Raw genomic sequence first — 25,307 nt, 5'->3', positions numbered from 1 at the left:
TTTTTGCTCTACCATCTTCAGTATTTTATTTCGGTTCTCACAGATGATTAGGTTCCATGTGAATATATTTTTCATATGCTATGCTCCTCCCTCCTAGCAAGATAGGACTTGTTGGAATACTATTCTTGAACATTAAGAAAGCTTTTTCTCATTCTGATATTCATCACTGCTTTTATTGTTACTACAATAGCAAAGCATAATCTTGCCCCAAAGAGAGATGATTATTACTTTACATTCATAACTTTGGAAATACTTGCCATGTGAAATGCTGAAGGCATCCTTTAATTAATTATTGTTCCTTTTTGATAAGCAGGAAAGTTAGACCACATGATTGATTCCTGTGTCTATGCCACATGAACATTTTAATTACATGAAAAATGGTTATAGTTTAAATTAGTGTGTACCCTGCATAATTCAGACTTTGAATTGTCTTCTGGCAACCCCACTGCCACCACAATTTACGTTTCTATTACTCTTCTCATGACTAATATTTTCAAAGAAGAAGAAGTAGGAAGCAACAGCAACAAATTCTAAGAAGAAGCAATTTATTTATTTATTTATTTATAATTTTTTTTAACATTTATTTATTTCTGAGACAGAGAGCATGAACAGGGGAGGGTCAGAGAAAGAGGGAGACACAGAATCTGAAACAGGCTCCAGGCTCTGAGCTGTCAGCACAGAGCCCGACTGCGGGGCTCCAAACCATGGAGTGTGAGATCATGACCTGAGCCGAAGTCAAATGCTTAACCGACTGAGCCACCCAGGCGCCCCTAAGAAGAAGCAATTTAAACTGTTTACTTCCATTGTGACTATTTTTTAAAGGTTTATTTGTTTTTGGGAGAGGGAGCATGTGGGCAAGGGACAGAGAGAGACAGAGACAGAGAATCCCAAGCAGACTCCACGCTGTCAGCACAGAGCCCTACTCAGGGCTCAAGGGCACGAACCTTGAGATCGTGACCTGAGTGGAAATCGAGAGTCAGACACTTAACCAACTAAGCCTCCCAGGTGCCCCCTGACTATTTTTAAACTTAAGGAACCAACCTACAAATGGTTAGGGACACCACTGAACAGTACCTGCCATCTCTCTGAGTGAGAGCTTCCGGAGGGAGGAACTCACAATTTGTGAATAAGGAGAACACAGGGGATCAGGTCACAATAGGCTAATGACCAAGAGGAGAACTTTCAGTACAGAAACAGTTGCTGCCCTAAAGTAGTGTGTGGAAGTTAGATACTAAGGGAGGAAATGAAGATCCATCGATAATAGGCTTTATGTTTGCAAATTTCCCTGCAGTATCTCCTCAAGTGACTGGCAATGTTCATATAGCACACAAGTATGAAGATATTTTGGTAAACCCCCAAGAATGATTTGATGATACCTTGTCTATAGATGAAGTATTTTATTTCTAATTAGTACTCCTAAGTACTGATTTGGCATGTTGAGTAGAAACTAAAATATTTTTTAAGAGGCAGGTTGAATATCACTTCAATAAATTCTCCATTGTCTTCAGGTTCCTGAATCTGTAAGCTCAGAACATCAATTTCTAACATCAGTTGTGAGCATTATGAATTGCTCCAAATGTGTTTTGCATTCTTAACTTGGGTTTTCAGAAAACTTTAGTAGTACCATTTTGCCTCATGCCAGTTCCAGCTTCATGGCATAGCTTGAAACTATATAGGAGTGTCCATGTGGAATAGAAGGAAAAGCTGCTTTTTGTTTGTTCATTTTTGAACCAGTATCTTAGGAGGTGGTGAGAGCTGAAGGAGGTAGTAAGGGCTGGAGGCATAGGTTCATGCTGCTGGATGTTTAATTTTGAGTCTAGAAAGAGCAAGTGCACAATGGGAAGTCCTAACTTATCTGCTCTCACCTCATTGATTTTTTAGTGAATAGATCATGAACGATTCCCACCTCATTCATAATATCTGTGTCACAGTCACCTCACTTGTCATAAGGACATAAAAATGAATTAAGTAAGTGTTCTTTTTGTTTGTTTGTTTTTGATGAGTAGGGCTTGTCACTGACTGTTTGACTGTCAAACAGTGAGTTGAAACTCTGGGAAGTGTAGGGTTTGACTAGCTTACATGTAAGTTCAGCTGCTGGAGATTGCCTTCTTACTAAGGAAGTGCCCTAAGATCCTGTTAGTTTTAAATCTTAAAAAAGAAAAAAAAAATGACCAACTTCTGAAATAGATCAGTATGTTTATAAAGCTTTCTCCCCTTTGCCCCACACCTGACATTTGTTTGAGGTGAACTCTATGACTTGTTTAATATAGGCTTTTTGTAGGATGGCTTTTAACCTGGAACTCCTGATTCATCATATTTTATTATAGTAATTATTACAGGGAAGCAGGGGTGACCAATTATATAGGCACAAACCCTGGTTATTTTCTTCAACTGGTCTTAAGAGACTATCAGCTCTCCTCCCATTTTATTTATTTATTTATTTATTTATTTATTTATTTATTTAGAGAGCAGGAGTTGGGGAGGGGGCAGAAGGACAGAGAGAATCTTTTTTTTTTTTTTTTTAATAATTTTGTTTAACGTTTATTTTTGAGAGAGAAAGAGAGACAGAGTGTGAGTGGGGGAAGGGCAGAGAAAGATGGAGACACAGAATCTGAAGCAGGCTCCAGGCTCTGAGCTGTCAGCACAGACCCCAACATGGGGGGTCGAAATCACAAACCACGAGATCATGACCTGAGCTGAAGTCGGATGCTTAACTGACTGAGCCACCCAGGTGCCTCAGAGAGAGAGAGAGAGAGAGAGAGAGAGAGAGAGAGAGAGAATCTTAAACAGCATCCATGCTCAGCGTGAAATCCGATGCAGGGCTCAATCCCAGTGCCCTGGGATCATGACCTGAGCAGAAATCAAGAGTTGGTGGCACAACTGACTGAGCCATCCCAGCGCCCCTCCCCCCATTTTAGCTTACTGTCAAATAAAAATATTCATACCGATTAGTAATACAGAGTATGGCAATCCACATATTTTTTAGAGTACAACCTCCGAAGCTTTGCTAAAAGTCATTTATGAGATTATTAGTTGTAAGAAAATTGTCCTGAAGAATGTCTAGAGAGTGATTATCAAAGGATTGATCCTGGACGGTTGTCTAGAGAATAGAGTATACACGGATAGCTGTACAACAGTGTTTCTTTCCCGAACTAGGTTTCACAAATCACAGTGTACTTCAAGAGTTAACACAGTGTTCAAAAATTTAAGGAGGAAGCAGTTGCTTACGCTAGCTCCTTTAGATTTTAATCTTGGATTGACTTAGAATATTGAAGCACTGTGTTTTTGGAGCACAATATTTTGGTTTCCATTGAGTTGTAGTTTGATGATAGCCATCGTCCTCCATTGAGGGACCTTCCAGGGATGGACCTCTGGAGATCATTATTAAATGTACTTCAGGAATGTTGTTGAGAACCTGATTTATTATAGCAACATTTTCCCTTTAGGAGGACTCATCAGAAGAAGTTCTCTCAGGTCTCATTATCAAGTACACTTTTTTCCCTTTGAAGATTTATTATTATTACTCATTATTAATTACTATTTTAAAATTCTTATAAGATCTGTAGAGTGAAGATTTGAAGATGTTTTTATTTTACACTAGTTACCAGCAAGCTCAGAGTCAAATTTGCCACTTATCTCTAAGAAACCTTCTAGAACGTTTGGTATGTCTCTTGAATACTGCCAGCTCCATTTCCTTTTTCCTAACTTTATTTCACCATCTCCCAATCTTCTTCCAAATTTTCGACCTGGTTGTATTGCATATATATGTTTACAGTGATTTATAGCTTTCTGGAATGGGCTGGAGCTACAAATGCAGTACAGTTTTATGGCTTTTGTTATCAACTTTACTCAATTCTAAGTTTTCTCACGACGACATTCACGTCTTAGCCACGTGTTATTTCTTCCCCAGATAAACACATGCCCTTGGTCATAATACATGCTGTATTCGTTTGTTTAGCTGTTACATCTTAATGATTATTACAGGCACTGGAGAAACAGTACCATGTGGAGTGTGTCCTAAGGAACATGACAGATGGAGCCGCCATTGACTGAGATGAGGAAGACGTGCAGGTACAGCAGTTTGGGGGAGGGGTGGGAAATCAGGAGATCAATTTTGGACAAGTTATGTGTTAGATGAATGCACATGCAAATTATATTTTCCTAAGAATTCTTCTGGTCCTGCTTGTAAGTGAGCAACGAGTCACATCTAAGAAACAGTGGCATAGATTTAGACCATCATCTAGGGATCTTTCTCCCTCTTTCTCTGATGGACAATGAGGCAGCGTCTAACTTGTCAAGGCACATCAAATACACCATGTTCTCTGAATCTAGGTCTCAGATCCTTGATATCCTAAAGAAGACAAATGAATTTATAGTGATAATGCGATAGGTCCTCCCTTGGCCTCAATCCCTTTATTGTTGAGAATCAGGAGGAAAATGTGTGGATTCCAGCTAAAACCAGCATGCTACCATTGGTAGAAATGAACACAGAACTCTAAGACTCAGCATGCTCTGCTTTTCCCTATTGATAAAGCACTCACAGCCCCTCCTAACCACTTTTGTCCAGTCTCAGAGCAGGACCAGGGTGAGGCCAGTGAAGCACTGTCTTGAGGAGGGAAGAGGTAGGCTAAAAATTAAAGAGATGCCAGAAAAATCTCAGTATACAAGATAAATATTATTTCAATACAATATTTTAAATATTTTTAATGTTTTTTTAAAGTTTATTTTGAGAGAGAGGAGAGAGAGACAGAGAGAGACAGAGAGAGACAGTGAGAGAGCACAGCAAGGGAAGGGCAGAGAGACAGGGAGAGAGAGAATCCCAGGCAGGCTCCACTCTGTCAGTGCGGAGCTTGATCTCCCAAACCATTAGCTGAGATCAAGAGTCAGACTTTTAACTGTCTGAGTCCCCCAGGTGCCCCTGAATACCATATTTTAAAAAATCAAAATTAATGTGAAAAAGACATAGATTAATAACAATGCCATGCCTAGCCATATTGGAGTCTGGGGTGAGAGGAAAAATCAGTAATATTAATTTAATTTTTATGTAAAATTCTGATCATTTGCTCATCATAGTTTTTTTTTCATTTGGTGTACCTTTAAATTTTGCCCCTGGAAGCCAGTGCCTCCTTCTTCCCCGATCCTAGCCCCAGCTCTATCTAGACTAACCCATTTGTCTTTTGTCACTGTTTATGTCAATTACCACAGGAATACCAAGTTTCATCCTCTGGGCTGTCAACCTCATGTTGTTTCTCCTTTGTTTCCATCCCACTTCTTCTTAACTTTCACCTTGCCTTATGGAATTCATAGATATTTAAGAGCTTGTAAGAGTTATATTAAGAGCTTATATCACTTAATATATTTTGAAACTCTTCTCTGAATACTTATCTTTTTCCCTGCTTCTTTTGTTTTCCTACTTGCCATTCAAATAGTAGTTATTTTCTTTCCCACATTTCTTATAGCACTGGCCTTGGGATAGAGTCTTTGCTCATTATAACTTCTTCCAGATCATTTCTCCTCCTTTTCCCCTATAATCACTGTTAAAAAGCATGTGATCAAAACATTCCAACAACTACCTATCCCACTTTTTTGTAGTCATTCCCTGACCCTAATGTCCAAATCCCTTGATCCCAGAAGATTTTAGTTCTTTGCCAACTATCAAATTCTGCAACATTATTCATTATGGTCCTTGGTGATTTCAATATCAATTTAGTTAATTCTTCTAATAATCCAGCCTCAAACTTCTTTGCCCATCTCTCCTCCAGTGATCTTGTCCTTCCCCCTTCCACAACCATTCACTCCTGTGGCCATATCCTAGATGACATCATTACCAAAAAAAATAACATCTTTGTAGCCTTAATTTCAAGCATCACACTTTCCAAGCACCTCTTCATATCTTTTCATCTCATCTTTGCTAGAACCCCCAATTCAACAATTCTTTGAGCTCATTGGTATAATCTATGGGTTCTTCCACTTTTCACCCTCCTTTACCACCCTCTTATATCTACAACTGCTTCTTTATTCAAGTTAGATTCTATCATTGGACATTAAAACTCTCCTTTGCATATGTCCTCAATTTGCTTACCCATCTCACTTTATCATACTTGTCTGGAAATTTCCAAACATGGTTAAATACTTCTCTCTACCTATGTTGTCCCTGCTCCTGCAGTTGGAGTTACATACAAAACCAAGTTGTCTGGTCTCACTTTAAATTCATGACGTCTGATCTTAAGTGGATTCTCAGTGCTGCCAAGCCATCCTCCCTACTGCCCTCATCCATTCACTCTCACTCTACTAGGCCTGTTTTTTCTACCTTTCCCTCTTTTTCAGACTTCTAGTGTTCCACCTTCATTCTTTTTTTTTTTTTTTTTTTTTTAAATTTTTTTTTTTTTTCAACGTTTATTTATTTTTGGGACAGAGAGAGACAGAGCATGAACGGGGGAGGAGCAGAGAGAGAGGGAGACACAGAATCGGAAACAGGCTCCAGGCTCTGAGCCATCAGCCCAGAGCCTGATGCGGGGCTCGAACTCACGGACCGCGAGATCGTGACCTGGCTGAAGTCGGACGCTTAACCGACTGCGCCACCCAGGCGCCCCCCACCTTCATTCTTAATTGATTTCTTTATTTTGCTACACCCAGAAAATGATGTAAATCAAAAGAAAATGTCTAGAGGCTCTCACTACCACATCCATGTATCTACTTACATCTGGACCCATATGTTATGATTTCCATCTCACATGGATAGACTGACCATGCTCCTAGTGGAGATTAACTGTCTATTTGTGCATCTGATCTACTTTCCTCTCACCAGCTCAAAATATCAGCCTAGACATTTTGTTGTTGTTCTCCTAATTCAAATATTTCCCCCTTTCCATAGATCATACTAAACATTTTAGTATCTGTAATTTCTCCCATCTTCAAACAAAAATCAAAACCAAAAGACCTCCCTAGATTCCACATTCTTCTTTAGTTTCTTACCACTCCTTTGTCACCTTTTAGAGAATAATGGTTGAAATCAGTGTCTAAACCTGCTGCCTGTATGTCCAGCTTCTCTCTTGAACACTATGAGTTAGGGCTTTGCCTCCATCAACTACTCTATCAAAACTTTCAAGGCACTGAATTTCATTTCTTTGTTAAACCCAATAATCAGTTCTAAGTCTCGATTTTTCTTCACTTATCCACTGTGTTTGACCCAGTTGTCAACCTTCCTCCTTGAGATACCTTCTATACTAGCTTCCATGAACACCATACTTCTGATGTTACTCCTAACTCACTGTTGTCCCTATTCTTATTCTTATCTTCTCAAACTTTAAATATTAGAGCACCCCTGATGCTCTTTCTCACACATTCTATTGGTCATACCATCTGGTGTCATGGTTTTAATTATCATTTTTATACAGTAGAATACCAATATTAATCTTTAGCCCAGACACTTTTAGCCCATTTGAATATCTAACAAGCACTTGAAACTGAAAGTGTCTTAAAGTAAATTCCCAATCTGGCCCTTGCCCTCCCTGCCTCACCCGCATTGGGATAATTTTAGTCCTCTCCATCTTAGTAAATGGTTACTTTACTCTCCAGTTTCTCAGGCCAAAAAAAAAACATGGTGTCATCATTAACTCCTCTCTCTTACATGGCACATACAATCCATTGGCAAATCCTACCTTAAAATATATTCCAAATCTGAGGACTCTTCACTATTCCCCTTGCTTTTATCTTGGTCCAAGCCAACATTCTCTCTTTCCTGGATACTCTCCTTAAGTAATATTCCTGTTTCCTCCCTTTCCCTATTACAGTCTAACTCAACACAGCAGCCAAAATGATGCCTTTAAAATGTAATATCAGGTGATATCATACCTCTGGCTTTTAGCCCCCTCAGAGTAGAGCCAAGATACTTAAAATGACACATAAAGGCCTACATGATTCATCCTCCTACACCGTGCCTGGCCTCATCTCCTATAATTCTTTCTCTTGCTCATTCATCCAAACACTTTTCTTCCTTTGCATCCCCTGAACATGCCAGTCATGCCCCTGTCATCTCAAGTCCTTTGTGCTCTGCTCTGAAGTTTCTCCTCCAAGATATTGCATGGCTTATTTTTTCATCACCTTTGAGTATTGCCTTCTTACGTGACACTCTCTCTAAGTAACTTTCAAAATATTGTATTGGCCCAGATCTTCCTATTCCCTTTCCTTGCTTTATTTTTCTTAAAACCTGTCATCACAATTTGACTATTATATTTTAAATTATTTATTTATTATTCTCTTCTCTCCTTTTTCTATGATGGCAGGGGTTTGTGCCTATTTTTTTTTCCCTGCTACAGTTCATTGCTATGAATAATTCTTGCCAATATGTTCAATTTGTGTTTTTTCAATACTTCAGGAAATAGGTATATAATATCCACATGTTTCTTTAAGACCATCACATTAATTTCCTTTATTCATTGGTGAACTTACCAGTTCATGACACCAAAGCGTGAGATGAAAAGAAATACACATCTTTCTACTTTCAACATTCTTGTGAGAAAGAAGACTGAGTAGTATATTATACAATTTAGAGATAATTAGCTTATTTTTCCATGTCACATATCTATTGCTACAGTACCTTTACTATTTGCTAATAAAAACTAACACTTTACAATTGAGGACATTCATGTATATGTGATCACCTCCACTGGGTTTTCCAGACCAGTAGTGACAAACTCAAATACCTTGAGAGTTCAAGTAAAAAGCATACATTTGTGAAGACAGGCCATTAGAAACATAGAAAATGCTTTTCCCATCTTAAGTGGACAGCTGGTGCTCAGACTCAGTCAACAATTTCTACATATGTATTTGGGTTCAAAATAACCAGATCTTCAGATTTTCAGTGACATGTTGGAAATGTGTATTAATATCTGGAATCCCCCGTGTTTAAAAGCTGGCAGTCAACTAAAATTTTGAAAAGAAAAAACACTGTTGTACCCTAAGGATCTTTGGATTTGGTTCCTGGGCCTCCTGTTTGCACTCTTTGCTTTTACATCTTGTATGCCCAATTGGGTAGACCCAACCACTGCCAGTTGTTAAGGATTGCTGATAGAGTGTAGGCAGAAAGCTCTCTGCCACCTTACCTATGGCTTATATTATTTTCAGATTGTGAGCCAGTGGGTTCAGAATTTTTTACAGGCTCTTTATTCTAGATTGTTAAGATATCTCTAAGAATTGTAAAGTATATCTTCTCTGGATAAAGTTGGAATTTCCAGTTTTAGGGCTTTATAATTTACTGTACTTTATAAACTTGACCCATTATCATGTATATTCTCATCAACATAAGTATAGATTGCTCATTCACTTGTCCATTCAAAAAATGTTTAGTGAGGGTCTCTTATGTGCCATGCAATGTACTAGATGCTGTGTAGGTGCTCAATGACAAATGCTATTTGATAAGCAGAGAATCAACATCTGTTCTCTTCTTCCTTAGTAATAGCACCAGTTTAATTTGGTATGGTAATATATTTAGCCAATGTTGACACTTTCCCTCATGCTTGCATATTGTTGTGGTCATGTAACCAAATCCTGTCTACTGAGATTGTTACGGGTTGAATTGTGTTCCCCAAGAAGATATGTTGAATTTCTAAACCTTAGCACCTCAGAATTTGACCTTATTTGGAAATAAGGTCATTGCAGACATAACAAGTTAAGATGACATCATAATGGATAGATGGGGGCCTCAATCCAGTGATTGGTGTCCTTATAAGAAGAGAAGACACAGAAACAAAGGGAAGAAAACACTGCAAGAAGACACAAATAAAAGAAGAACACCATGTGACAGCAGAGGCAGAGATGGTAACTATAAGCCAAAGAACACAAAGAATTAATGTCCACACCGGAAGCTAGAAAGAGGCGAGGAAGGATTCCACTCAAGATTTCAAAGGGAGCATGGCCCCATTGATACCTTAATTTCAGACTTCTAGCCTCCCAGAACCGTGGGAAAATAAATTTCTGTTGTTTTAAGATACTCAGTTTATGGTAGTTTGTTATAGAACACCTAGGAAATGAATACAGAAGTATATGCAAAAGTTGTCATATGGAACTTCTGGGAATTCTCCCTTTTTAGAAGTTGTACATTTAGCTGGAAATATAGAGGTGATAACTTGAGCTCCAGTTGGCATGTTGAACCATGCAGCCTATTTGAGGATGGGATGTACATACTAAGGAAGGTGGAGAAGAACTATAGAAGAACTCTGGAACATTGGCGGTAGGGTGAAGCTGCTATCCTAGCCCTGGAGGCTGTGCATATGGTCTTCTTTATGTGAGAGTTAAATAAATTTAAATACATGCTTAAATAGTTTAAGCATGCTATTTGACCTTGTTTTTAGGCTAACCTAATTCTAATATTCTGATCTTCAAGCCGATTTGAGTATAGCATAGATAAGAGGTGGAGGCAGGCAGCAAAATTCAGATGCTTCGTGGAAGTGTGGGGGGGAATCTTATAACTGAGAGAAGAAAGGAAAAAAATGGATTTGGGAAAGGATCAAAAATTAAGCTCATTTCTATTATAATATTTCCTGATGGCCTTGCTGATACCAACGACTAGGGTATTACACAAAACTACGCCATGTTCATGCTGGCCTTTGTGGCAAATGCATGCATTGGAGACGTGACTCCTAAAAGACAGTCAGATGTTAGAAAGGCACAGATTCTGAGGTCCAGCAAGGCTAGGTTGAAATGTGTTCTCTCTGGTCTCATTAACTGTGATTTGTGACTTACTATCTAATGTAGCTAAGCCTTGCTTTTCTCATCTATAAAATTTGAATAAAAACCTCTGACCCCCAAACTTTTTGGGGGGATAAGTAAGGTAATACATTTACCAATGCCCATGAGGAATTACCGAGATAGTTCATCTAGAAATAACTGAAGTACAATGGGTTATGAGGAATACATTAAGGTAATATAAGTAGAAGTGCCTTAGCACCCTGCCCTTTATATAGCAGATGGTCCATGCATGTTATTTCTCCTCCATTCTTCTGCTAATTTTTCTTCTGTAATATCAAGTAAGTAAAAAGATTTGGACTTTAGTGGGAACCTTGTACTTTGCTGTGTATAGCACTTTTGTGGGGACCTTACACCTTACTGTGTGTAGCATATCATGTTGTAATACACTAAAAGGCCAACCTTGTGTACTTAAGTTATGGCTTCAATAAGGATATTTGCCTTAGAGGTGTAGGTAGAACTTCTGGGGTCTACTCAGTTCAATCAACTCAAGGGTATTTTATCTTTCAGATGTTAGGAGAAAAACCTTTAATACTGGAAAGGACTTTGTTAAAACATCCTGGAAAAAGGGCTATATGTTTATCATAGCCAATTGTTTTATTTTTCACTTGAATTTTTTTTATGAGAAAAGATTTTATAGAAAGAGCTTGGTTCCCGATGGAAATAATATGGACACTCTTAGATATAGCTTAGTCAATTAATATGACTAGGACATTATATCTCCAACACATATTTTTTCCCTTTTTCTTAATATATTTATTTTCTCGTAGCATAGCCCAGGGCCTAGGAATCATTATGGATTCCTTGGAATATGTCACATCATTCCATTCCATTCAGATGCTTCTTCTTCAGAGTTCCTACATTTTGAGGTTAATGCCTTTTTTGGATAGGAAATACATAAAATATTTGTGACTTGGGTAATATAGAGCAATCTTTTGTCTATGATTAACGATTCTCAAAGTTTGCCTAGTTATCTTCTCTAGATTACCGTTCCAGGTACCCAAGCAAACTGCCACATGGTCCTAATTTTGCAAATTCCTTGTTCATTTTTGTTATAATTTCCTCTATTCTCTATATCTTGAGTCATCTTTACTTAAAGCGCTTAGTATCCCTCTATGTTACAGAGATAGATACTCTTAGACCTATAGATTCCATTTTAAGGCAGCAAAGTTATTTGGTCTTATCCTGGTTGCATGGTTGTAATTATCAGGCCATGTGCTATAGTTAACTAGGTTTCCTTTTCATTCCATTTGACCTGACAGTCCATTTCTTGGTTTTCCTCTCCAGATCTTCATAAAGTCTAACTTCTGCTATGTAGGTCCTAACCGTGTATCCTAGTGTGTTTCATCTGCCCAACCCTATCTTCTGACCTGTACTTTTACTTATGGCAAGATGTTAGTGCTCACCTCTTACTCACCACGGATATATGTGATATTGACTATTTGTCTCTAGCTATGACTGATGGTAGGACTCATCTTGCCTGCCTGTCCGTCCCCCCAACCAGATCTTTCTTGTGCCTGATTCTGGCTACCTCTAATTTGTCACACATTGTTCATGACTGAATCCCTGCTCTGACTTTTGCCTTTATGGATTTTTCTAGACTGGATCCTTTAACTTTCAAGCTGGTACTCCAATTTCCTATAGTAAGAATAGAGGATAATGAACTTGAATAATGTTATTATCATTTTTTTTTTCTGACAGGAATGAAAGATTAAAAATGTTAAACTGTAGCTAAGCAGTGCCTAAATACAGTCTTTGGCAAACTGTAATGCAAGTCAAATGGATTTTGAACATTCTTCTACCTCCTCATAAGGTGACCCTTTTCTTTTTCTTTCTTTCTCTCCAAAAATTCTAATCTTTAGCTGTCCCAGGTCATCCCAGTTGGAAATTGCTAAGAAAACTGTAGATGTTGATGATATCATGTTAATTCTCTTTGAAAATTTGCATGATAAAAGAGCACTGCAGAAAGCATAATTGAAAGTAAATTTTAAGACTCTGTGTCCCCTCCAACTGCATTTCTTTACAGAAAAATACCTTCCATGCTTTTGGATTTGAATGACTAAATTAAATAACAAAAAACTAGGACTGCAAATATATAATTATTAACTTTGTTTATTTAAAAATACTTACAAATTTTACATCACCATCATTTTCTAAATGACAGGAAATTTTAATTAAAAAAATAAGACATCATCTCAGAATAAAGGGTCATATTTCTCGTGAGAGGACACAAATTGTTAATTTTGAATGCAGAAACTTACATGAAATTTTGTTTTGTATGGAGTTTTGTGCAAAAAAATATTTCAAATTAATAGTTTCATTGTGACAAAAATAAAAGGAGGAAAAAAGGAAAGAAAGAAAAAAAAGTGACAACCAAATATTCAGCTTTTTCCAGGGCACTGATTTTTCAAGTCACAACCATTGTTGAACATCTAGTTTCATGTACATATGTTTGTGATAACAGTGTTGAACTTCATCTGAGTTTTGGGATTCTGTAAAGCAAGGATGGTTGGAAAAGCCTTCCACACCTCTTTTATTCTGTTTTGAGAAATCACTAGGCTAACCACAAAAACCACCTGCCAGGGAATATTCTAAGACATGATCCAATTCCACCCTCCTCCACGACTCTAGGCTGTTTTATAAAACTCTAGGCTTTCTCTATCTTCTTTTCCACTTTCTCATTAATGACTGTTTTCCCCCTAATGCAAGAGCCTGAATAGTCATCTCTGTAATTACCTGGTGCGTTTTGTCTTTCACAATCAAAATATTCAACCTCATCCACCTCCCCCTGACCTGTTTCTGTTGTAATCAACTCGGCATTCTTTGTGAACTCTGACAAGTCAAGGACCAGCTGCTTTGTCCCCTTTCTCCTTGATGAGAGAGAACAGTGGGCGGGGAGACTTGCCAAGGCTGGCTCCAGGTGGCCCTTTAGGATAGCGGATGCTGAGCCTCAGGTAACTGATTATTTATTTCACTATGACCGGGCAGATATTTTCACATTTTTCTGGCCAGGATGTCATGTGTTCCTGTGAGGTTTATTTATTTATTTATTTATTTATTTATTTATTTATTTATTTCTCCTGGGAGTTGATTGCAAGGGAAGTGCTTATATGAGCAAGGAAAAAATAACAATGATTGCTGCTATAGATTTTAAATTAGAATTTCATTTATTAAAGTAATAGTTTAAAACCCTGTTTTCTTTAAGCCTTTAAATTTAATGAACAGATCTGATTTTACTGTTTATTAAACTAGTAAACTTTAAGGATCACTATGGGGGGGGTGTGTGTGCGATAATTTTCAATCAATCCAAATTGAAATGAATAAACTTATTTAAATAATCAGACTCATTTTAAGCTTAGTCTATTCAATTTATTTAAACGCTTTAAAATATGTTTAAGTTCTTTCATCCTTTGACTTTGTAAAGTACAAAGTAAATTTAATCATCAGTGTACCTAATTCTAAGCCTTGCCAGAGTTAAGATCCTCTTTCTCAGTAAGGAAATAGCTTTACTATTTCAGGTAAGTTGAAGTTTCCATTCCGTAAGAATGGGAGAGCTTATTGACCTGAGGGGTTTTTTAAAAAAAATTTTTTAACGTTTATTTATTATTGAAAGACAGAGAGAGACAGAGTGTGAGCAGGGGAGGGGCAGAGAGAGAGGGAGACACAGAATCCGAAGCAGGCTCCAGGCTCTGAGCTGTCAGCACAGAGCCCGACGTGGGCTCAAACCCACAAACCGTGAGATCATGACCTGAGCCAAAGTCGGACGCTTAACCGACTGAGCCACCCAGGCACCCCTGAGGGTTTTTGTCTGGACTCTGGATGAAGCCTACTCATCTTTCACCAGTGAGGGAACGTACACTTTTGTATCTAGCTGCTGTTACGTGATTCTTGGTCTAAACTCTTTAAACTCAGTTTATTTCTATTGGTTTCCAGTTACATCTTACCAAATGTTTTTCACCTGATTTGCGTCTGCAACTTCACTTCCTTTAACCAATTTCTCCCTGATGGGTTGATTGCTGGATTATTTTTATATTCTTTTATGGCCGGCGACAGCTCTTTTGTGGATATTAAAAAAACCCAGATTCTGCATATCTCCCATGACTTGGTTTTGTTTGTAAGATCACAGTTTCTAAGATTCCACTAATTACATCATCAATCTATACACACTTCTTCATGAACCAGTGTTTATTGGCCAGTGGGGAAAACTACCACTAGCCTCAACAAGTGTGGAAAACTGGGAGTCCAAGATCCTTAAAAGGTAGGGAGAAGACAGGGAAACATAGATGATAACCTGATAGCCGACATAATCTTTGGTCATGTGCCAGCTACAGTCTCTGCTTCTTTAGGTGTGGAATACCTACCTATCTCAGGGTGTGCAATAAAAGCTCAGTGTGAGCATATGCTTGGAGGACTTGTGAAATGTTTTCATGAATTAAAGGCATGAAGCCAATGATTACCATGTTTATATTTCTCATCATTTGGATCTAAAATAATAATAACTCTTTTAAAAGTAAATATCGAAGGTGTATTTGATTTTGCAGAGATGGATTATGAATTAAAGACTGTATAGAAAACACTATACAGCAAGAGGAGTCCTTCGAATTTTGTGAGTGGGTATATATCACAGAAGGAAATAGTCGTGGATAATAAAACAACCCAACTCAGCTAAATAGACTATGTGACACAAAATATGTATTGCTTCTGAAGTAAATTAAATATGACTTAGGAGAATGAGCTAAAGAGACAATATCTGGGACCGAGGGGCTAGAATCTTTTACAATAAATAAAATAAATCCTAACAAGTTCTCTTTTTTCCCCTTCAGGCCTTTCCTATTAAAGTGATAAATGCTTACAAAACAGATATCCAGCTACATAACCAAGCAGATTGAATGGGACTGGGGGACATTTCACAACAGTGATTTTGATTCTTCAAACTTTTGGAGACAAAACAACTTCCAGATGAAGAATGAAATTTGAAGCCAGAATAGCATGCAATGAAAAACATTTTAAATCCATGCCTTCTTTTTGAAGTTGTATCTTTTTTGGATGCTCAAGAGTGAGTTGGATTTGCAGCCACAAATCAAATGTTCAGAAATCCTTGGCTGTCTGAGCCTGGCGGCCCTCATCCAGCCAGCTGGACGATAAAACACCTGGGTTGATTCTATTTATTCTGGAGGGGAGGAGCAAGGCTGTGCAAAACAACATGAAGAAAGACTCGCCTATGCAAAATTGCAATGTATCTAAAATTTCGTTGTCTTCTCATTGTCCTTGTGGTATCTGTTCTTCCTTGGTCTTTTACATGTTCCCAGTGCCCCCCATTTGGAGAGTCCAGAGTGATGCTCCTTGATCAGAGGTCAGTGTATCACCTCATTGCCTTGTTTTAGGGTTTGTCAACCCCGCCACTCATACAAACGTGTTACCTTTGCCACTCTCTCCTTACTCTGCTTTCTAGATGAAAATAGTAAAAATTGTCAGTAAACTGATCATTTGTGAAGGTAGTCTATCAGGATCTTAGTCAGCTTGGGCTGCTATGAGAAAATACCATAGACTGAGTGGTTTGAACAACAGAAATTTACTTTTCACAGTTCTAGAGGATGGAAGCCCAAGATCAGGGTGCTGGTATGGTGTGGTTCTGGTGAGAGCTCTTTTGCTGGCATGCAGATGTTTGCCTTCTCGTTCTATCCTTATCTAGGAAACAGAGAGGGGGTGGGGCAGAGAGAGTGAGAGCATGCTCCTCCCTTGGCTTCCGTTAAGAACACTAATCCCATCATGGGGGCTCCATTCTCATGACTTCATCTCAACTTAATTACCTTCTGAAGGCCCCACCTCCAAATACCATCACACTTGTGATTAGGACTTCCTGTGAATTTTGGTGGGGCATGAATATTCAGTCCATAGAAATCAAGTCATTTTTGTGTCTTTCTAAGGAAATCTATTAAAATCTCTCTAGTAGGTATAGCAGATAAGGGGCAGGAAAATGAGTGAGTAAATGAAGTATTTTAGCAATGGCCTGTTCTTTAGCCCTCTTCTAAATGTTTTAACCACTCAAGAGACATTAACCTCTGTCTGGAGCTGGTCCAGGATAGGTGTGGTTCAGTCAATAGAGGTATGACATCTTTCTTCCATCTCCTACACAAAGGAAGCATTCTGCTCTGCTTGTCCTGTGCCCAATGACACTCACAGGTAGCTACAGCAGGAAAGGTGACTGTTTACAGTAGGCTAACCCCCCTGCAATCCCAGCCAGCAGTCAACTATTCTGCTTCTGAAGAGGTAAAGACTACTGCCTTGTGAGGATATTCCTTAAACAATGTGGCTGGTTTTTCAGTGTTGGCAATAAGGGAATGAGTAAATGAATCTGGAGGACGCAACATTAGGAACTAGGAAGTGAGTGCCAAGAACCATCTGAACAGCAGGCAGGAGACAAGACCGGTAGAACTGGGGAGGCAGGAGTCAGCAGTGGGAGAGGAAAGCTGAACAAGCAGCTCCTGCCGAGTTGTCTGGTACCCACAGCAGAAAGCAGGTGTGATCAGGATATTGGAATAGAGCTGCCAAACAAGGGAGGAGGGGAGGCAAGCCCAAATCCTATCTGAGGTCTCAGGGACAGGGTCTGGAGATTTAAGGGGAATGGAAAAGTCAGGAGACGAATGAGTAGGGTAAAAGGAATATGCACCAGAGCTGAGGAGACTAATTTAACTGACTTCTTTGGCCATTCTCTTGGTAGAAGGCAATACCTTGTGGTAGGATAAAGGATATTAGGTGTCTTCAGGCTGAGAGGGGGCCATTCAAATGACAGTAGCTTGCTAGGAGGTAAACCGTGATGCTCTGTAGACCTAAATCAGAGGGAAGCTCATATCCGTTCCACCTTCCACCTGTTATCAGTTAGCAGGGGCACTGCCTGAAGGAATGTTGCATGATCAGAACATTCTGTCATACTGGAGACAATATGAGCAGTATCCCACAGAACTACCCATTTCTGAGAATTAGAGAAGCTCAGAGTTGGAGGGGACCCATGCCAGCAACCTTAATGGACTGAGATTTGCCCTTCTAATCTGACAAAACCCCAGAGTCAACTGGAAAAATCCTGAGCCTTTCCCTTTTGTCGTTAGTATTGCTCTTTCCCAGGATATCCTAAAACAAGAAAAGGAATTACTATCTTCTAGTAGATTTATTGCCTAATGTAAGTCAGGGAACCTTCTTCTTACTTTTAGCCCACAGACATGTTTTCTTATGTATTCATTTTCTAGGGTTGCTGTTACTAAGTACCACAAAATGGATGGCTTAAAAAAAAAAGAAATTTATTGGCTCATAGTATTAGAGGCTAGAAGTCCAAAATCAAGATTATGGCAGGGCCATATTCCCTCTGAAAGTTTGCTTTCCCTTTTCCTAACTTCTGGTCATTTGCTGGAAATCTTTGATGTACCTTGGCTTGTATATGAATCCCTCCAATCCTATGCTCACATGGTGTTTTCCCCATGTCTCTGTCTTTACATGGCCATACAAGGATGTCAATCATATTGAATTAGGGCTCCACTTTATCCGGTATGATCTCATATTAACTAACTAAATCTTCAAAGAACTTCTTTCTAAGAAAGGTCACATTCTCATGCACTAGGGTTTAGAGATTCAATGTATCTTTTGGGGGGGGGGGGGATATATTTCAACCCATAACGCCTTACATGAAATTTTTTAGCAATATGTGAAAGCACTCTGGTTTCAGCCCTTGTAGCCCGAGCACTGCATCACTGCATTTAGGTTATATGAACTCAGGATGGAAGAACTGATTTTATTTTCACAAGAGTTTTCTGAGATGTAAACTGAAGTCATTCAACAATAGGTTACATGACTTATTGTTCACCTTGAGTTCATAGGAAGGAACATCTCACCAGCCCCCTTCTTTTTTTTTAATGTTTATTTATTTATTTTTTTTGAGAGAGAGAGAGCGTGAGCAGGGGAGGGGCGGAGAGAGAGGGAGAGAGAGAATTCCAAGCAGACTCTGTGCTGTCAGCGCAGAGCCTGACATGGGCTTGAACTCATGAACCATAAGATCATGACCTGAGCTGAAATAAAGAGTCAAATGCTTAACAGACTGAGCTATGCAGGCCCCTCTCTCACCAGCCCCCTTCTGTTAAGAACATTAATGGTGCATATTCCTCAGTCTGGGAGCGTCATACAGTACTACAAAGGGAACAGGATGTAAGCACAATTTTCATATTTTTCCAATTTGCTCTCCTGAGAACCTTTACTTTTAGTTTCACTTTAAGGTATCTAACACTAGTCCCAAGAGTGAGGGTCAAACGAGAGATGGGCATGGTGGTGGTCTGTAAAGGGCTGATGTTTCTCCCTGCAATTCGTATGATGAAGCCTTCATTCCCAATGTGATGATTTTTGGAGATGGAGTGTTTGGGAGCTACAAGCATACCTTGGAGATACTGTAGGTTTGGTTCCAGACCACTGCAATAAAGCAAATATTGCAGTAAAGTGAGTCAAATGAATTTTGTGGCTTCTCAGTGCATATAAAAGCTATGTAGTCTTTTCTACTGTAGTCTATTAAGTGTACAATTGCTTTATGTCTAAAAAAGCAATGTATATACCTCAGTTAAAAATATTAGTAAAGTCTAATAACCACCATTTGAACTTTCAACAAGTCGTAATTACTGATCACGGATCGTCATAATAAATATCACGATACTGAGAAAGGTATATTTTAAAAATTACCAAAATGTGACACATAGACACGAAGAAAGCAAATGCTGTTGGAAAATGACACCATTAGATTTGTTCAACACGGCAGACCTCCATACACTGGGTTGCCACAAGCTTTCCATTTGTAAAAAACACAATATCCGCAAAGTACAATAAAGAGATGCCCAAAAAAATGAGGTGTGCCTATAGTTAGGTTTAGATGAAGCCACCAGAGTGGGGCTCTCATGATGGCACTACTGCCCTTATCTGAAGAGACACTAGACTGTGCTTGCTCTCTCTCTCCACCATATGAGAACACAGTGAAAAGACATTTGCTGGTCAAGAAGAGAATTCTCACCAGAAATCATGCCGTGATCTTGGACCTCCAGCCTCCAGAACTGTGAGAAAAGACACTTCTGTGGTTGAAGCCAGCCAGCCTTTGATATTTTGTTATGGCAGCCCAAGAGTACTAAGATATGCTCTATATTCTCAGGCTACCTCACCACTAGGGAAACCATTAAATTATAAGTTCCTTGCGGGCAGTAGCCAGCTCTTTTATGCATAATACATAGTAGTGCTTTACAGTTAGCATTTGTATTACATTGCAAATGTCCGTATTTTACTGATGAAAAAACAGAATTAGAAAGATCCGATGAACCTAAATTGAGTTCAGATTTCTCTCACAGCCTGCCCATCTTGCCCACTGCGCTGTGCCTTATATAGTCTCCGGGTCTTGGGCGTAACTTAAATTGAATCCTGGCTTATTCTCTATAGACCATGATGTTGTGAACAGTGTGGGGTGGGGGAAAGGAGACCGTGTGAGTAGAGTTTTGCGAAAATGCTGTGGTTAGGTTTCTTTAGTTTCCCTCCAGAGTGTACATGTAACTGCCATTATTACAGCTTTATAGCTGTCCTTTGTCCTGAAATCCACAGAGATAAGCAGAAGGTTGAAATGGGCAAGGGCAGAGATACTCATGGGCAAGTGTAGAGGAGTCAAGGAGGAGAGCATGAGCTGCCCTTGGTAATGCAGAGGGTGGTGGAGAATCTAGAGAGAAGAATTGCAATTTCTCAGCTTCATTACGCACAGCAGGTCTTTTTCCCCTGCTGAGGTTCTGTACTTTCATCTTCCTGATTGGTAAAGTCCACAGACAGCTTCATTCTGCCTTATGAGCATGATGAAATGTGTCCCAGTGTAGACAAACAAATGGAGGAAACCTAATCAAGTGGCTGTTAGAGCTTTGAAGTACAAATTGGTCCTAACCAATTTGATATTAAAAAAAAAAAAAATCCAGTATCATCCAAGTTACCAATTGCATTATTTTTCTTTACTATAAATAGCATCCCAAGCCTAAGTATTTAGAGAGAGATTAGTCAGAATATCAACAGTCACCCAAAGGTACTGGATGACCCTTGACTACTTCTTTTGAAGTTCACAGAAGAAAGGGTAATTTTTATAGAATCAATAAGATCTGGGAATGAAAGTCTACAGTTTGATATTGCAGATTCTTTGGAGATTGGGTGAATGTTCCACATTCTGGGCAACCTGAGTAAATGGGTAGGAATGCAGTTCTTGAATGTCAGTGTTTGTCAATCATGGTGTTAAGTATCCCAGTGCAATATGGAAGGAATGGGGGCTCGTCCAACCACCCAAGAACCTACAATCTCCTGGTGGCTGTGATAATTTAGGATGAGTGCAGTTAGGAAGACTTTTTTTTTAGGAGGGAAATATTGAGAGCCATTAAGAAGAGTGATTTATCAATCATTATGGGTCTGTGGACCACTCAAGTAGGTTTTTCATGAAAATTTCTAGAACCCACCCTAGACTCTGATTCAGTATATTTGGGGAAGGCATTTTATAACTTATCTCTGGTAGTTCTTTTTTTTTTTTTTAATTTTTAATGTCTATTTATTTTTGAGAGGCAGAGAGAGACAGAGCATGAGCGGGGGAGGGACAGAGGGAGAGGGAGACACAGAATCCAAAGCAGGCTCCAAGTTCTGAGCTGTCAGCACAGAGCCTGATGTGGGGCTCAAACTCATGAACTGCGAGATCATGACCGGAGCTGAAGTCAGATGCTTACATGACTGAACCACCCAGGCGCCCCTATCTCTGGTGGTTCTGATGGAGATAGACACAGCAAAGAAACATTGGTTTAGATAAAAAAATGAATTCTATGGTTTGGCTGAAAGAGGCAATTGTAAGTAACAAAAAAAGTAGCATAAGCAAGGATAGGGCACCAAAACTTGCTAGGATAGAGAGAGAAGACAAAGGTTGGGACGGGTGAAAAAAACAGACACTATAATGTAAAATTTGGAATACCTTTTTAAAATCCAAAAATTTTTACCACCTTCTATTGTTTCTTCAGCTGTAGTCCGAAAGTTCACAACTTTTAAAATATCAAATATTATTTTTTATAATTTTTCAATTTTATTACTAAAAACCCAGCCACCAACTTGGCAGTTTGCCTTACAGAACTGAAATACCTTCTCAAGCACTGTCAGCTGCTAAATTGTTAGAGATGTAACTATGTTGCATGCGTTTTAATGCTGTACATATTTAATAAATATAACTTGATGAGTTTGGAGATAACTATCCATGAAATCATCACCACCATCTATGCCATGAATATATCCATCCTCTCCAAAAGTTTCCTCCTGTCCTCTTAACTGTTATTATTGATATTATTACTTTTATTTTGTGATAAGACCATTTAACAAAAAATCTACCCTCTTAGCAAATTTTTAAGTACCTATGATGGTTAAGTTTATATGTCAACTTGATTGGGCTAAATCCAGATATTTGGTAAAACATTTCTGGGTGTGTCTGTGAGGATGTTTCTGGAAGAGATTAGCATTTGAACCTGTAAACTGAGTACAGAAGATCACCAAAGCAGGTGGGCATCATCCAATCCATTTAGGACCCGAATAGAACAAAAAGATGAAGAAAAGATGAATTTGTTCTCATTGCTTGAGTTGGGACATCCATCTTTGCCTGCCCTTGGACATTGGCACTCCTGGTTCTCAGGTCTTTGGACTCAGACTCAGTTGCACCACCAGATTTCCTTGTTCTTCAGCTTGCATATGGCAGACCATGGGACTTCTCTGTCTCCATGATTACATCTCTCTCTCTGTCTCTCAACTTCTCTGTCTCCCTCTCCAGGATCTATATAGATATGTAGATATGTCTATTTCTCTGGAGAACCTTTACCCATAGCACATTCAATATGGTATTGTTAACTAGAGACACCATGCTGTATAATAGATCTCTAGGACTTATTCACCTTGCATAACTGATATTCTATAATTCATTTTATAATATTCATTTTAATATAATCATTGCTAATACCACTATTGTTGTGCTATTACAATGTGTTTGAAGCCAGCAGCTTGCTTTTCTTCTTTACCCTACATGGGACAATGTTCATCAAATATTTACTGATTATCTGGTTGGGAGATACCGCATATATGCATGAGGCTGACTCATGTCTACAAATTTAACCAAACAAACCATTTTGCTTCTTTATTTTTTATCATCCATGTAACTTCTTTTGAATATTTTTCATCTCCTTATTTATTTGTGCTGTATTCTGGATGGTTTCTGTAGTTATTTCCAAATTTATAAACTTTCCTTTCTACTGTGTCTAGTGTCCATTTAAGCATCTATGGGATGTTGTTAAAAAATTAAAGGATTAAATATTATTTACATTTGAACATATTATTCTCTTTCAAATTGGTTAATCTCCCCTCCATAATGTTCTGTTCTTATTATATGTATTTTATTGTTTTCTTTTTTTTCTTTTTCTGATCATTTAAAAATCTATTTTAAGATACTTTATAATTCCTCGATTTTCTTCAATTTGTCAGATATGAATACTCTACTCTCTTGCATTTTCTTTCTATTGTTTATGGTGATGTGTTTCCTCATGTCTCTGACATTTTGTTAATGAGCTCACCTTGGTGGTTTAGTCTTTGATGGGAAACCCACATATGCCTTGAATCATGGAGGCAACATGATGGGATGTCTGTCCTAGGAGATTTACTGGTCATAGAGTGATCTTTAGTTTTTGGTTCAGAATTTCATCATAATTTTGGTAGTGTAACTTTGGACACCTTGCCCATATTTGACACAGGCTAAGGACTTCTTTAGTTTTATTCAGAGCCTAGATTGACTGGCTTATCCTCAACACAACCTGGGGTTACAGTTGCAGATTTTCTGGTCTATGACAGACTGAAATCCTTTCTTCATTCTTAGCTTTAGGTAGCAATCCCTGTTAGACACAGGGCCTTATGGCTGTAAGTGCTGTCTCTGCCCAAACATCAGAACTCTACCCATAAGGTGTGTATCTGATCCTGATATCCCTGTGGGTTGTAGCAGATTTCCTACTTGCTTAGCATCTTTTTTTTTTTATGATTACCCTCTTTATGACTTTCCCTAAGGATTTTTTTTTCTGCTTTTGAGGTCAGCTATCTCTTTCAGATTTCTAAAATTTATTTCATCCAAAATTACTATTTATTGGTAGCAAGATGAAGAGATGTTATATCTACTTAGACCACCATCTTGTCTGGAAGATGTGGAGGATTTTATCATTATCCCCATTTTATTAATGAGGATAGAGGTGGTTGGAGCCACTTAAGCCTATGTTCCAAGTGTACATTTGATATTATTGAAACACATTTTAGATTTTACACTTAATAAGTCAGTGAGTTTAGGAGAAGCAAAGAGATTCTCATAGAAAGATGGAGGTGAATAGGGTGGTGGGGAATGATAAATGTAGTTCCTAAGTGTCATCAAAGCATGAGGTACAGATTGGAATATATTCAAGGGGCAGGCACAATATCATAATACAAAAGGGAGTGGTGAGGAGAATCTAACTGGAACAGGCATACTCTGCAAAACATCTCCAAATTTTAAATCTTTAAAATAACATGCTGACAAAAACCACATCTGCTGACTAAATTCAAACTGGCCGCTATTTTGCCACCTGAGGATTAAATAATTTAGACTTTGTCTTTTAAGCAGTGGGGGTAGAGAGTATAAAATCCCTCCTTTGAAGTCCACTGCATATTCTTATTATAGCCAATTTTCATAGCAAATATCAAAGTTTAGTTTGCATTCCATAAGCACATATGAAGTGAGGGTTGGGGGAAGTTGCCAAACATATGCTAAGCGATACGAGATACCATATTAAAATGACCCCTTTACAATACGGGCTCGTAAAATTTTGAAAATGTCTCTATTGTGATTTGTACACCATAGGGAATAAATAAACATTGCTTAATACATAACTGAGCTTCCAAGAGGGACATTCCCCCCCTCCCCCCCCCCCCCCCCCCCCGCTGGTAGAATATCAAGATCCCAAAGTGGGGACAGAAGAGATGGGAAGATGTATGCTGATGCCATGGATCTCTTTGAAAAGGGAAAGCTCGTCTAGAATAAGAAAACCAGAGATTTACAGGGACAAATATGATGAGATGTGGTCAAAATATGGAATCACACAGTAGGAGTGTTAATTATCTTCGTTCCCCCTGCCCCTCCGCCCCTTTGGATCTTTTTCAGCCTTTGTAGGGTCAGGCTTTTCTGTCCCAGGGTGGTGGTTCCCAGAGTGTACTGCACAGACCAGGAGCATCACCCGTTGTTGGAACAGCAAATTCTTAGTCTCTTTTTCAGATTCACTGACTCAGAAGCTCTCTGAGTAGGGCCAAACCATAATGGGATTTAATAAACTCTCCAGGTGATTCTGATGCACCCTGAGATTTAAGAAATTTCCTAGAGAAATAAACTTTTTGTGGTAGACATTTCTGTATCTTTGATTTGGAGTGGATGTAGCCATCAGTATTAGGCAGAACTTCAAAAATAGCCAATCTGGGGATGCCTAGGCAGC

The 25,307-nt window shown here is 38.7% G+C and overlaps 1 long non-coding RNA gene across 1 annotated transcript; it reads left to right on the top strand.

The window, feature by feature from the left end:
* The first annotated feature begins 1,736 nt into the window (after positions 1-1,736).
* Positions 1,737-16,176, top strand: LOC147582332 (uncharacterized). The gene is made up of 3 exons (XR_015248695.1): positions 1,737-1,968; positions 3,985-4,071; positions 15,570-16,176. It is a non-coding gene; the product is annotated as an uncharacterized LOC147582332 (long non-coding RNA).
* Positions 16,177-25,307: the final 9,131 nt, after the last annotated feature.

This window comes from Puma concolor, chromosome A3, assembly GCF_028749965.1.
Source record: "Puma concolor isolate L17-30 chromosome A3, mPumCon1.1.hap2, whole genome shotgun sequence".
Lineage (NCBI taxonomy): Eukaryota > Metazoa > Chordata > Mammalia > Carnivora > Felidae > Puma > Puma concolor.
Note: the sequence above shows the minus strand (reverse complement) of the source record. Positions and strands in the feature narration are given on the sequence as shown.